The sequence below is a fragment of the Acanthochromis polyacanthus genome, chromosome 5, assembly GCF_021347895.1.
Source record: "Acanthochromis polyacanthus isolate Apoly-LR-REF ecotype Palm Island chromosome 5, KAUST_Apoly_ChrSc, whole genome shotgun sequence".
NCBI lineage: Eukaryota > Metazoa > Chordata > Actinopteri > Pomacentridae > Acanthochromis > Acanthochromis polyacanthus.
The window spans coordinates 25,847,765-25,860,552 of NC_067117.1; the positions used below are offsets into that span (position 1 = coordinate 25,847,765).

A 12,788-nucleotide genomic window follows, 5' to 3' on the forward strand; every position below is an offset into this window, starting at 1 on the left:
CTCTAATGCCTTTAAAACAGTCAGAAATGTACCATAACATGCATGTTAACATATCATATATATATATATATATATATATATATATATATATATATACACAAAATACAAGATATGTAGTTGGAAAAAAATAACAAAGCTACCAATCCAGAACTTGCAAATACTTAATCAACAAACGAATTGCTTCTGTCAGGATGGTTAAAGAATTGACACCACCAGAAAATATTCAGGCTCACTACAATGAACACTGGAACACGTGCATATGACGAGATAAACACAAAATTTCCATGTTTTCCCCCGTGTCTGAGCGGCATCCTTCTCCCTCAGCCTCCTCCCAGTAAAACCTGCTCACTCCGGGAATAATGTCTGTCACTGTTCGGGGGCTGGGGGCAGCTTCACCCCGGTCACAACGCGGGGAAGTTGCGCACGATTTTTCTGCGTTGCCATGGGGTTTTGTGGAACCTATTGACTGCGATAGGGTCTTTTCTTTCGGTCTGTCTTTGTGGAGGAGAAGGAAAGAAACCGCTATTACTTTTTTCCCCCTCCTTACAGAGGCGCAGGAGGAGGAGGAGGGAGCGATAGTAGCATCCAATTGAGGAGGAAGAGGAGGAGGAGGAGGAGGAAGAGGGGAGGCTCTCCGGTTCAGACCAACTGTGAGGCGAAGCGGCGTTACGTTCCCAGTCAAACCTCCCTTTGCCCCTCTTCTTCCAGCGGTGGAGGAGAAAAAAAAATCAACTTTTGTGAACGGCTGCCCACGGCATGAGTTGCACCTGAGGGGGTGAGTTTTTACCGCATTTTCTGCGTTTCTGACAGGAGAAAAGGAAAACATTTCCCTCTTCGTTGTTAGTTGTTGCACTTGTTAGAAATGTTAGCGAGCTTTTGGACGCTGATGATAAGAGCAGACACCTGCGAGGAGTCCAAGGCAGGTGGGTTGGGGATTTTAAATTTAAAAATAACAATAATTTAAAAATATGTGAGGAAACAGGTGGAAATTCGGTGCTGGGAGACTGTTGTCACGACTGCTCCTGTAATATTTCCAGGTGTTCATGAGTGGAATAGTAAATAGAGTGAGAGTTTGGGTTTAACCAGGGCTAGCCTAGCAGAAAAAACTACATTTTATTTAAAAACACATGAATTCAGCTTTTAAAAAATAATCTTTTTTTTTTTAGTTTTTAATATTAAAGCCATTCTGAGATTAAAAGCTATTTTTTTCCTGTTCATGTCTGCCTGACTGGGCATCACACTGTGCTACCTTTCATTTTTACCACTATTCAGCCCAAACCACAGCAATGATCTCAGCCTGGCTCTCATGCTGGATACTGAACCGCAGAACTGAATCATACCTCATCATTCAGTGTGCTGAACTGTATTATCTCACTCTCCAATAAATCCATGCACTTTGTTTTGCATGTGATGTGACAGCTGTGAAGAGACGTGGGGGGAAAAAAGCTTGTTTAAAAGCCCAGTACTATATACTGTGCAAATTCTCTGTAGAGGAACTACATGTGCCTTCTCAGCAGATTTATTCTGGTACTGTGAAAAGGTAAGGGCTATCACGTGGCACTGGAGGCAATCTTGAAAGTCTATGAAAGGTTGTAACAGGGAAAAAAAAAAAGAATGTTTTCACAGACAAAATGCCCACGGTTGCTTTAATCCGTTTCCACGCTTAAGGAAATTGCTCCTCATTACGTGCATTGATGATTAAGCATGTCACAACATTAGAATGACTGATGATACTTAAATCTGTGTGATTAAAATCGCATTACGGTGGCATTGAAATCAGAAGATAGGTGTTGTTGTCTGTTTCCTAATTGATGGGGATGTGGATGGAACATTTGTTGCTTATGTGCTTGATGTGTTTGTTGCATTTATAAACCGGCTTCATCTCACATGGTTGACACAGTGATTCCCTCAATATGAATATTTACGAGCTATGCTAATTCATCGCACACTGTGTGGAGGTGCTGCAAATTCAAATGTTGGTTTCCTCAGTGTTGTTTTGTGGTGTCTCTTTACAGATGATGCCTTTGAGGGAATCCCAGGAAACACAGAAATGCTCCACAGTTTATCCATAATTTGATATTTGTATTCCTTTTGATGCTTTTCTTGTATTGTTCGCAACACAATCAGCTTGCCCTATATTGTTTGCAACACAGTTTGTGGCACATTTTACATAAAAAGGAAGTAATATAGCTCTGTTGCAGTAAACATACTGCCCCTACCACTTTTGCTTGGTCTTGTGATAGTACAAGTAGCACTGCTGCCGCTTGGTGTGAAACAAAAAGACCTTGTGAAGGTCAGACTCCCATCAGTGAGTTTAATCATCGCGTGCTGCTGATCCTATTTATGTTGTCCCCTGTTCATCCCAGCAGGCTGTGTTAAAAGCAAGGTTCAACAGTGTTCATAGTCAGAATTATCACACATCAGGTAAGTTGCCCAAATTTAATTTCTAGGCCAAAGACAAGAGCCTCTAATGGCACTTGTCATCACACGTGGTCTCCAGCCTCTCTGTATTCAGGGCAGTGGTGCTTTGTGTCCAGAAGTAGGTCGAATGCTTCTCACCAAACAATTTGAACGAGAGCCAGTAATTGGACAAGCAAAGTGTCGACCATCTCCCAGCCGGTCCATGTCGGCCAACCCTCCCACCACTTAATATGCAGCTCCAACCTGGCGCATTTCATGGACCTTTTTCATCCTTTTAATCATTTAGATTACAAAATGCAGCAAACAGGACATCCTTTGTGGCTGGAGACGGACTCATTCTTAATACATCAGTGGCTCACATACTCAGCTGACTGTGAGTTTACTACAAATGTCTGCTCATATGGCGAGAACCAGCCACTTACTGCTCTGTAGCTGCTTGGATCAAGCTTGCACATCAGTGACGCTTTACGCAGTATGGTGTCTGGCTCGCTCTGTTGCGCACAGACTGAATGAATGACAAAAACACCTGAGCTTACACCTTGCTGCGCTGTTTTCATCTTTTTGCTCGCGCACCGCAAACTGGCAGCATTTTCAGCGGCAGGAAGTGCGTTGAAGATGTGAAAGACAGAGGCAGGTTGTGATTTTGTCTTTACCTGTTCATACAGGTGTGTGTTTGTTCTGGCAGCAGAGAGGTTTGGGCTTATGGCTGTATTGTCCCATGTGCAGCATGAGAGAAAGGGCGGGGGGCTGAGAGTGAAAAAGAGAAAGAAACAGAGGGCCTTTTCTTTGTGGCCTCCCAGTGTACACCTGGCACTTACCAGAGCAGACTGAGAGACGTATGTGTCAAGAGCCACAGTGATACATGGGCGCAAGTTGAGCCAGGGAACATAAGAATCTAGAAGGTTTAGTATCTGGTACACGCTGTCTGTTAATTCGTTCATAAAACCACTCTAAAATGTTTTCCCCTCCCTTGTCTGAGCATAGATTGTGTTAGATGCATCTCTTATCAGTATCAGAAATATAATTCGAGGTTATAATTCAGCCTGTAGGATGGAATCTGGAGTATCAGATGGCTGCTAGAGATTAGCGAAAGCAGCCTGACAGCAGAGAGCAGAAGTGAATTGCTGCGTCAGACTAATTGTCCATTTAAGCTGCCCTGTTATCACCTCATCTACAAAAAAAAACCACACACACAAAGGCAGAGTCACAGTTACAACAGGCGGATCTGTGGATGTAACGTGTAAACCTAAACTGTGATAATGGCAAACATTGCAGTGATACCTGGTGGTGTTGAGATGTTCAAGTATGTTTTCCAGAGTGGCTGGCAGATGTGTTGAGAGGGTGTGGAGCCTAGCAAGTACCCAGTCCCTAATTGAGGTTCAGCTCAGGCTCCAGCACTACAAGCAATTACAGTGACGACTGGTGCTCCCTGTGCTGCAGGCAGAGTTGAGATCGCTGCAGCATAACCGTACCTGAGCCCTCCTCTTTCATGTTTGTCGCCGATGACAGCCGGAAAGGCACATTTCAGCCACTATGCTCTGGAAATGTGTTTGGCTACATGAAATATTCATTTCCTCGCCTGCTCTCTGGCAATGTGCGTATTTATTGACCAGATTTTTTTATGATACCTGTGACGGGTTCCGAGAAAAGATAGAGAGGCGAGCGATATGATTTCCTGCATGCAGCTTCTGACAGGGAATGAAGGGGTAGCGGGGGAGATAAGGGGTGCTGATCATCAGAATCAAGGTTTATTTGTTTTGGAACAGGCCTCTGCATCATTAACACCACTGGGTGAACATGATCAATGCTTTCTTGCACTGCACGGACAATTAATCAGTAAAGTTAATACTGAAGGACAAACCCATAGTGAGGTCAGTGTTATCTCGTATGTTCAGCGCTCCTCTTCTAGAAGGAGGGGAAAAGAGGTCAGCAGCCAACGCCAGTGATGTGCTCGTCCCTGTCTGAAGGTAGTTTGGCTTGTCATTGTCCTTTTTCTCTGGCCCCGAGGCTGTTTTCTCAGATATGGGAACATTTTATCCAGACATATTGTTATTTCTTGCCAGCTACAGAGCTCACAAGCCTTTCATGTCTTTCACAATGTTTTGTGTATACATGTCATCACTCAGAAAAATAAGAATGTCTCGTTATTGTTGTGTCCAAGCGACAATGTTTCCGCGCATCTTCCACTTGTTGTGTTGTTATCCGTCCCTCCAGGCTGTTTGTGGACATGTTTTCATGGGAGATTTGCCTCCTCTTCTGAATTCAGTGCAAAGACAGTGATATGTGAGGTTATTCTCCCTTGTCTGGATTTAGAATTATGATTTTTATGTTTAATTAATCAACTTGGATTAGGCTCACACGAAAACCATACCCAATAATGAGAACCAATAAGGGGATGTTTTATGAGAGGAATTCTAATCCCACCGCGCACTGCTGTCAGCTTCAGACTCATTTTCCAGTCATATTGTCCCGGTTTGTGCGTGTCTGCTCCGATGTATAACCCCACTATGACATCAGCGGGTACATATCCTCTAAATTCAGTGTTTATGTTAAAAAGCCTGGTGAAAAGGGCAACACAACCATAAGATCCTCCAAGGAACAACAAACATGACGGATATGTCTCAAAGAGTAAGAAGTTATCGCCCTTAAGTCACCGGGACACAGGGATGATTTCCATTTCAATTGCAGGCTCAATTTGGGATAACTCATGCATACAGAGGTAAGACGAACAAAGAGCATAGAAATAAAAGTGACAAATGTAGAGAATGGAACAGAGGAGCCTGGTATCATTGGCTTTGTGTCCCATGAAGGGTATTGTGTGCGGCTGCATGGATAAGGTTGCAAGGGGACCCTTGGGACATGAAAGTGAAGGGCACCAAGGATGAGGGAGGAGACATTTGACAGGCAGAGGACACAGAGGATGTGCCAGGACAGGAAGGAACCAAACCTCGCGCTAACATTCTGTGATGTTTCACAGTAAATTTGTTCAAATTGCTTTTCCCACCTTCCCACAAATCAAATTGCTTGTTTGGTCCAAACAACAGCCCAATAAACCTCCTCCTGTTCACAGCAGCGGCCTCGTGTTTGAGAGGCTGAAACCAATGTAGGTTTTGCATTTTGACTCAATAAATTATGTAGATTGTAATGTAGACTCAAAGTTTTCTGGCAGTTCCTCAGTTGAGCATATATTTTTATTTCCTCGAATGTAATTTGGACATACAAATATTAAATTGCGCTTGCCTTCAAAAATAGCTGTCCCTTTCTTTGTTAGCTTTACGCCATGCTCACTAATCAACTTTGTCAAAAGATAACTTCAAATATTCAGATATTCCCTAATAGTAAAACAAAAATATGTAATTGCTTTGCTTATTTTCTGAATTATATTTTCTGAATACATTTGAGAAATTAGGCTTATTTTGTAATGTTAACAAAAGCATTCTATAGGAAAAACAAGAACACAGCCAGAGTTTACGACGATGCTGGTGGCTTATTTAGACACAGCAGTGCTTTGAGCTACTCAGTGACAATTCTAGCATGCTGGTTTACTGTTATTACCCTAATTTGTTGTGCTAGCATGCTAACAGTTGCTAATTAACATTAACCACGTGGAAGTAAAGAAGCTGAAGAGAATGTTATTTATTTTGCATGCATTTACCAACACCAAGTTAAACAGTTTAAATGATGGCAGCAAGTTAAAAGTTATTCCCACAGTTATACATAAGGACAGGTACCTCATTTTGCTCTGTTTTGAAAAGCCTTATCACAAGTTACCTTTTCACCATGTACAAAGTTCAGCACAATAACATATTCAGGTCCAGTTTTTCATGCTCTGCCCCACATTCAGAAACAATCGCAGTCACAATTTTGATGCGGTGCTGCACAAGTCTGCAGTTTGATCGCTTGTTTGAGATAATGTGTCCCTTAAATGCTGTAGGAGTCTCTCTAGAAGTAGGTGAGTAATATGTGTCTGTGTGACAGGGTCTGCTGGGAGGGCAGCAGTCCTGTATGTCCACAGGCTTCCCGTGGGACCTCATTACATCGTGCCGGGCTCTGTTGGGTACTGTAAGTGGACTGTTGGGAGTCCCAAGCCAGTGCAGCTCTAGGTATGTTGATTTGGTGTGAACATGAGAGTCCTGTGTCTGCTCTGCATATTAAGAGCCTGTTTACTGGCCCATTGAGACCTCGAGTCAAGCACAGCAGTGGCCAAATGAGTGATTAGAGAGCAGATGAAGCATGATTAGAATCATGAAACAAAAAGGTTGAGCTGAGTTGTCAATTTGCTAAGTGGACTAACGCATGAGGAAAAACTGTTAAATCCCATTTTTTTTCTACCCATAATCCATTTGTCCTATATCGTCATTGAGGTTTGAGAAGGCACAGATAAAAAAACAAACCTAATCGTTTCATCCTAATGGGGATACAAGGTTTTCTAAACTTTTTCAACATGTAACATTTTAAATATAGATTGGCTAGTCCTGCAGCATTGCTCTGTTATTGGCTGCCGTGCTCACAATTGCAGTATTTTGTTCCCAGTGCACAGCAGGCCTTTTTATTTTAACATTTTCAACAGTTTTCGAAAGTATGATAGTTTCGAAAACTCGTTGCATTGTCTTTTAGGATTCTCAACAAAGAGCCAGAGCTCAGCATGTTTATTTTTTAATGCACTCACCCCTAGACAGAGCAAATGTTGAGTGAAAGAATCTTGCCAAACTGGTATGAATCCAAATTAATTCATCAGCTTGGGGGAGCTCCGATTTCCATTTTTACAAGTGTGACCCGCCGACCACCAGCTATGAACCACAGACCTTCTTGACCTCATTATTTTTATAGCTCCAAATTTTTTTGGGTAGAAACCAGGACTTCTTGCAGAGCACGCTTTTATTGGCTCATATCGGATTGCAAACGATCTCACCTTGTAACACTTTCTGTGGTTTACAGTCGAGTTGTAATGAGTATCAGGGGATAATTTGCAAGCAAAATGAGACCAGTGCCGAGGTCTCATTCTGGTTAGGTAGAGCTATTAGGATGCTGGGACTTAAAGAAAACAGCTTGGTGCTAAATTACTAAACATTTTAGTCATGAATTGACTCATTCTGGAACACAAGAGGACAGTGGTAGGGGTGAATACAGTTTAATTGCATTAGCTAATGAGTGTGATGCAAACTTTCCTCTACACAACTACTGGAGTGTAGTGCTCATTATGAAATGCCAACCAGATTAGCATCTACTATAATTGGAATAATTTTCCTTTTAGAAAGTAGGCAGCAAACAGTGTAATGTTAGAAGCTTTGATTCCCTGGAAGACAGTGGAGTTGGTAATCACAGTGTGGATATACTTCGTGAAAGTTGTACATGGCTTTGTTTTTTTGAACCTCGGCAGCATAACAGAAACTATAAAACAGATCAAACAGTGAGTAGAAAGTAAACAGATGACAACTTCAACAGTTAGTTTTTACCAAAAGCTCTTCTTACAAAAGCTTTCAATGTTTTTCTTGAAATAGCATCCATGCTTTGTTCCTTTACAGAAATACAGCCGTAGGGTCTTTCTTTTGGCCACGATCCCACGAGGGAGAAGATATTGTATTTTTGTGCATTGACTGCGGTGCGAAGTGTGAATTTCTTCAGCACAGAAAGAAAAATACGGACTATCTATAATTAACTAGTATAGTAAACTTGACAAAATGCACAACCAAAGAAGGGAAATAATGTTGGCATTGTTCTGTCACAGAGGCATTGCATGATGAACAGATACACGCTGATTTGCTACGATGGAAAACTGCAGATACTTTTGGAAAGAAACAGATGTTTGTTTCAGATTAATCATGCTGATGTTAATAGAAACAAATACTTTATAGATAAAAATAGTGCCCTGCAGCTCAGTAATTAGTTGTTTTGGCTTCTCTGCCTACATTCGTCATTGTGGAATCCTCTTATCTGGGGTTGCACTTGTGTTACGCTACCTAATAAATTGTTTGAGGTTTAGGACTTTAAACCTTACTTTGCTTAGAAGAGATTAATGAATAGCTGATGAAAATGTCAAAACAGCACCAGCAATCTGTCTGGCTAAATCTGGTTTGTGTTTATTATGTTCTGTCGGCTCAGGTCAGGTTAAAACAGAATCCACATTGGTCTGAGCCAGAATTTTTCAGCTCTGTCAAAATTCTGCAGTCTGTGTATGAGCAAACGCTGCACCGTTTCAGTACGAGAGCTTTGCCAATTTGAAAAGGCTTAAAGGCTTCAAGCAATGGCTTTGAGAAACAAAAACAGATCAATAGAGGTGATCCGAGAGAAATCCGACTTTGATACCCTGGGCTTCAGCTTGGAAATGCTCCCATCAGTCTTTGTGTGACATGAAACATGGGCTTTTTTTTTTTGTCTGGATGAATGCTCTTTTCTCTGTGGCTTTCTGCTGACCCTTCCGGTTTCCTGTGGTGTGTCATAAGCCAGAAGCAGTGTGTCATCTTCCCCAGCAAGAACATCTGGGTGGCCCTCAGTTGTGCGATTCACCTTCAGCACCACAACTCCTTCAAACACGCTGCTCTCTTCAGTGTTGTCTTAAACACTGACATTTGCATTTAAATTGACTTCATGCTGTCGTGATTTATTTTCTTGAGAGAGTGACAGAGTTTTGTCGACGGCTTTGCCTCTAATTCTCTTGCATCTGCCACAAGTGTGATAACCGCAGCAGGATTATTATTCAGTGACAACGGGGTCTTAACTTTGTTTCATAGAGCACTGTAGCCGCACACCAGCCACAGACCACTTGTTTCTCACAAATTCTCATGAAACTGGGTTTTAAATTCTAGTCAGTCATGCGTGATGGCTTTTCTCATGAATTAATTGTAGAAATGGAAAAAAAAATCTGTCTTCACATTAGGAAGAATATTGAACTCTGAATGTTCTATGAATTTGTTCAGTTTCTTAAACAGAGTCAAACCTCTGCTGGATGGAGTTTTCACACTATCCGGGACTTGTTCAATATTTCAGATTCACTTGTACAGCAGACTGACATGTTGTTGTACATTTTTTGCATTTGTTATTGTGCTAAAACAGGTTTGTTATCCCCAGTAGCTCCACTGTCACTAAAAGGCAATAGCACCTGTTTAGTGTTTGCTTTTAGCAAAAAACATACATGTATTAATCTGAAGCTCTTTGAAGTCATGTTAGTGTCACCTCTCTGATTTATCCACCTTACAAAAATAGTCAAACAGACTGCCAGCTCTGCAGGGGTCATGATAATTTAGGGGGCCATGGTGTTCATGGGATGACAGTTTGACACAGGATGTTCGCAGAGATCACCACGGAAAGGGAATATAATTGACACTATTAGCCTTCAGGTCTGTCAGTTTTCTGACAGTTGACGAGTTCACGAGTGTCTTGCAGACAATAAATTCACACCTCCTGTTTTTAAACCATTTTATACTTCAGTAATCCCCTTCTAAACACCTACTTGCCCCAGCTGAGCCACAGTTTGAACCCTGTGTAATGGATTCGTGATAAGCTTTTTCAGAATGCGAATCACAGGCCTGCACGCTATCATGAAAGACAGTCTACAGGTCTGATTCCCCCAGAGTGCGTATTCTTGCCGTCTCGTTGAACTGGTGCCGTATAGGCCCCTTGGCATTGCTATGTGGTGTAACTCACCTGCTGTTGAAACATTTGGATCATATCCCTGAGCAGTGAGCAGCCCCAGGTTCCCCATTTGCAGTTAGACTAAAGTTACAGATGGCTTTGCTTCTTCCTGGGGTTCGGCATTGGAAGAGGTGCCGAGAGTTTGAAGGTTAAAGGCAGGTCTTCTTCTGTTGTCCCGTGTCGAATGTCATTACTAACACACTGAGGCCTCTTTAATACTTGAGCTGCTCTTTCTTCACCACCTGCAGTGCAATGGGGTTTTGGCTGGGGTCGAAAGTGTGCCAGAAACACTGCTATTAACCCTGTGTATTGTGTCTTTCTATGAAGGGCAGTCCACTGGCAGACTCTTCCCCTGTTCATAATGGAACAGGCTGCATTCCTTCCAGTGAGCACCGACATAGTTTTCTGGCTCTCAAAGAACCTTCATGCAGATTTTGCAGCAGTGGACGCTCTTTTCTTCCCCATTTACCCAACCCTCATTTTTCAACCCTGTTTAGACCGAAGCTGCTCCTCCTTGTATTGTTTCAGCTATCTCAGTCATGAAGTAAACAACATCCTTCCTCTCACTCGCTATACAACCAGAGTGTAAAGAACTGTTCAAATAGAACGATAAACAATGAGTCTTCTCGAGGGTGCGTAGGAGTGTGTCTTAACTTCACAAAGACAGACTGATGCCTTGCTTGTAAGTTGACAGTGGCATGTTAGCATCACAGTGAAGAGAGGAGGATTTTCCAGCAATCACAGCAGTCTTATTTTGATCCACTGAATCGCAGAGATGTAAAGTACCACAGAGACACTGTTGAACTCCATGTGTGATAGCATAGATGTAATACTGTTAGTGATAGCAACCCTTGTGGGGAAAATCTGTGCTCTTCAGATACACCGTTTACAGTAAATATGTTACTATGTTACTTGTGCCTCTCAAAAATGTTACAGATACATTTTCTTTTTGTCAACTTGAGCTATGTTAATTAATTATCTCACAATATTTGCCTGTAAATTGTACACATTGATCGTAGCTAGTAGTGGAGTTGTAATCTAAATTCTCCATGTGATACCGTAACACAGATGGGGGAGCAGCTGTTGTTGAATGAATTAGTCCTAAAAATGTTAAAATAATCAACCAGGCCTGGACCCTTTTACATTATTTGGTGACTGCATGCTTACTAGCCCAGACAGATGGAAAAAAACACTGAATATGTGGCGTGAGTAATGGATATTCATCGTCTGTGTGGAGACCGTCTGTGTGGTGATTCATGTTGTATGTAGCTGGAGGAGCATGCAGTTACTGAGAGTGTGTGTGTATTGACAGTGGAGTCACGTCAGTCTGTCTTTTTTTTTTTTTTAATGAATCGTAAAATGGAGGCAAATACTGATCAAGCCAACCGTAAGCATTGCTCTAGGTGTGGGATTCCATTACGATGCTCCGACCTCACACTGGCTCTAAAAGGAACAAGAGGGGGGATTTGTTTTGCTCAGTACGTGGTGAAAATGGTTCAAAATGCTTCCCACACCCCATACAGTGACTGATTTATAAGACTGCATCTCCCCCTTTTCCTGCTGCTGTTAAAGCAGGAGGTGGAGCTATTAAACTGATGGTGCTGCTTTGCTTCTCTGTCACTGTCAGTAAACAGCACTCAGATTGAAAGCTGGAGTTGACCACTGGAGTCTACTGCTTTGATTTGCCTAATTTGTAGATTTGCTTTTTCCTCACAGACTGCTTTCTTTCTTAACAGGAGCTTTTAGCCTGAGCAGCAGTGTAAACAATTTACATGAAAGAAAGAGAGAAATAGAAAATCGGGTTTTTATCAAAGCTTCATGTGCTTCAGTGCATCAAAGGGATATCATTGTGAGCCATCTGGTTCCTGTCTTGACCCAGTAAATGCAGAAGAACCACTATCTGCTCAAGAGCATGTTGGACAATCCTTCCCAGTCTGACCAGAGCCGGGAGCTCTGGTGCCCAGAATGCAGAGCACAGCAAGTCCACAGCCATCATCATTAGAGCTGCACTGCTGTGGACACTAATGGCTGTCCCCGTTCTGCTGCCGCTGCACATTCAGAAGGCTCATCTGAGACCCGACAGTGTGAACACATGAATTAATTCAGTGGGCTGAATTCACTGTTCTTGTTCCTGCCTTTAAAACAGGGTGCAAGACGTAGAAACCTTTGTAGGCAAGAGCCGCCACAAGTGCATTAGTGGTGATGCCTACAAGCCCTTGAATCATCTAAGGAGGCTAATTGGGAAGCTCGTCCTCATTTATCTTCATTTAAAGGCTGGAAAAGATGGCGTTGTTTACTTGTTTCAATATTGAGAAGGGGGAGGCGGAGAGTAGAGACAAACAGTGGTGGCAGTGTTAAACTGGGGGATGGGGTTGGTAAAATTGATGTGCTGTGGATGTGCTCTCCCTGGACTCACTCTAATTGTGTTTTAAGATTTCAAATAGCCAAATAAGCACCTTCAAATTGAAAGTGCTCGAGCATCAGGAGGTGATGTTATAAATCTGCTTGCATATTTCGATGGAATGAGGATTTATTACTCGTATTTCCCCATAAAGTGTTAAATGCAGTATTTGCAAATCAATACAGGGTCATGACAAGGCACATTCATCAAGTTTGTTTATTTCTTCAGTCATGGTGAAAAGCTTTACATGGCCATCGTTTTCCAATTGCATACAAAGGCGGATATAGTGGAACCCCCTTTCTCTTGTTTTTGTAGTGGCGGTATAGATTTTCAG

The 12,788-nt window shown here is 42.2% G+C and overlaps 1 protein-coding gene across 6 annotated transcripts in view; it reads left to right on the forward strand.

Annotated features, from left to right (window-relative positions):
• The first annotated feature begins 367 nt into the window (after nucleotides 1-367).
• Nucleotides 368-12,788, forward strand: part of chl1b (cell adhesion molecule L1-like b) — a 63,428-nt gene continuing 51,007 nt past the window's right edge. For 2 of the 6 annotated variants that reach the window (XM_022222295.2, XM_022222425.2), the window contains exon 1: nucleotides 372-775. The gene's annotated coding sequence lies outside the window, so the exon portion shown is untranslated. Of the gene's footprint in view, nucleotides 776-12,788 lie in introns of all 6 variants that reach the window. The other 4 variants (XM_051947947.1, XM_022222480.2, XM_051947948.1 and 1 more) reach the window with 3 other exon arrangements.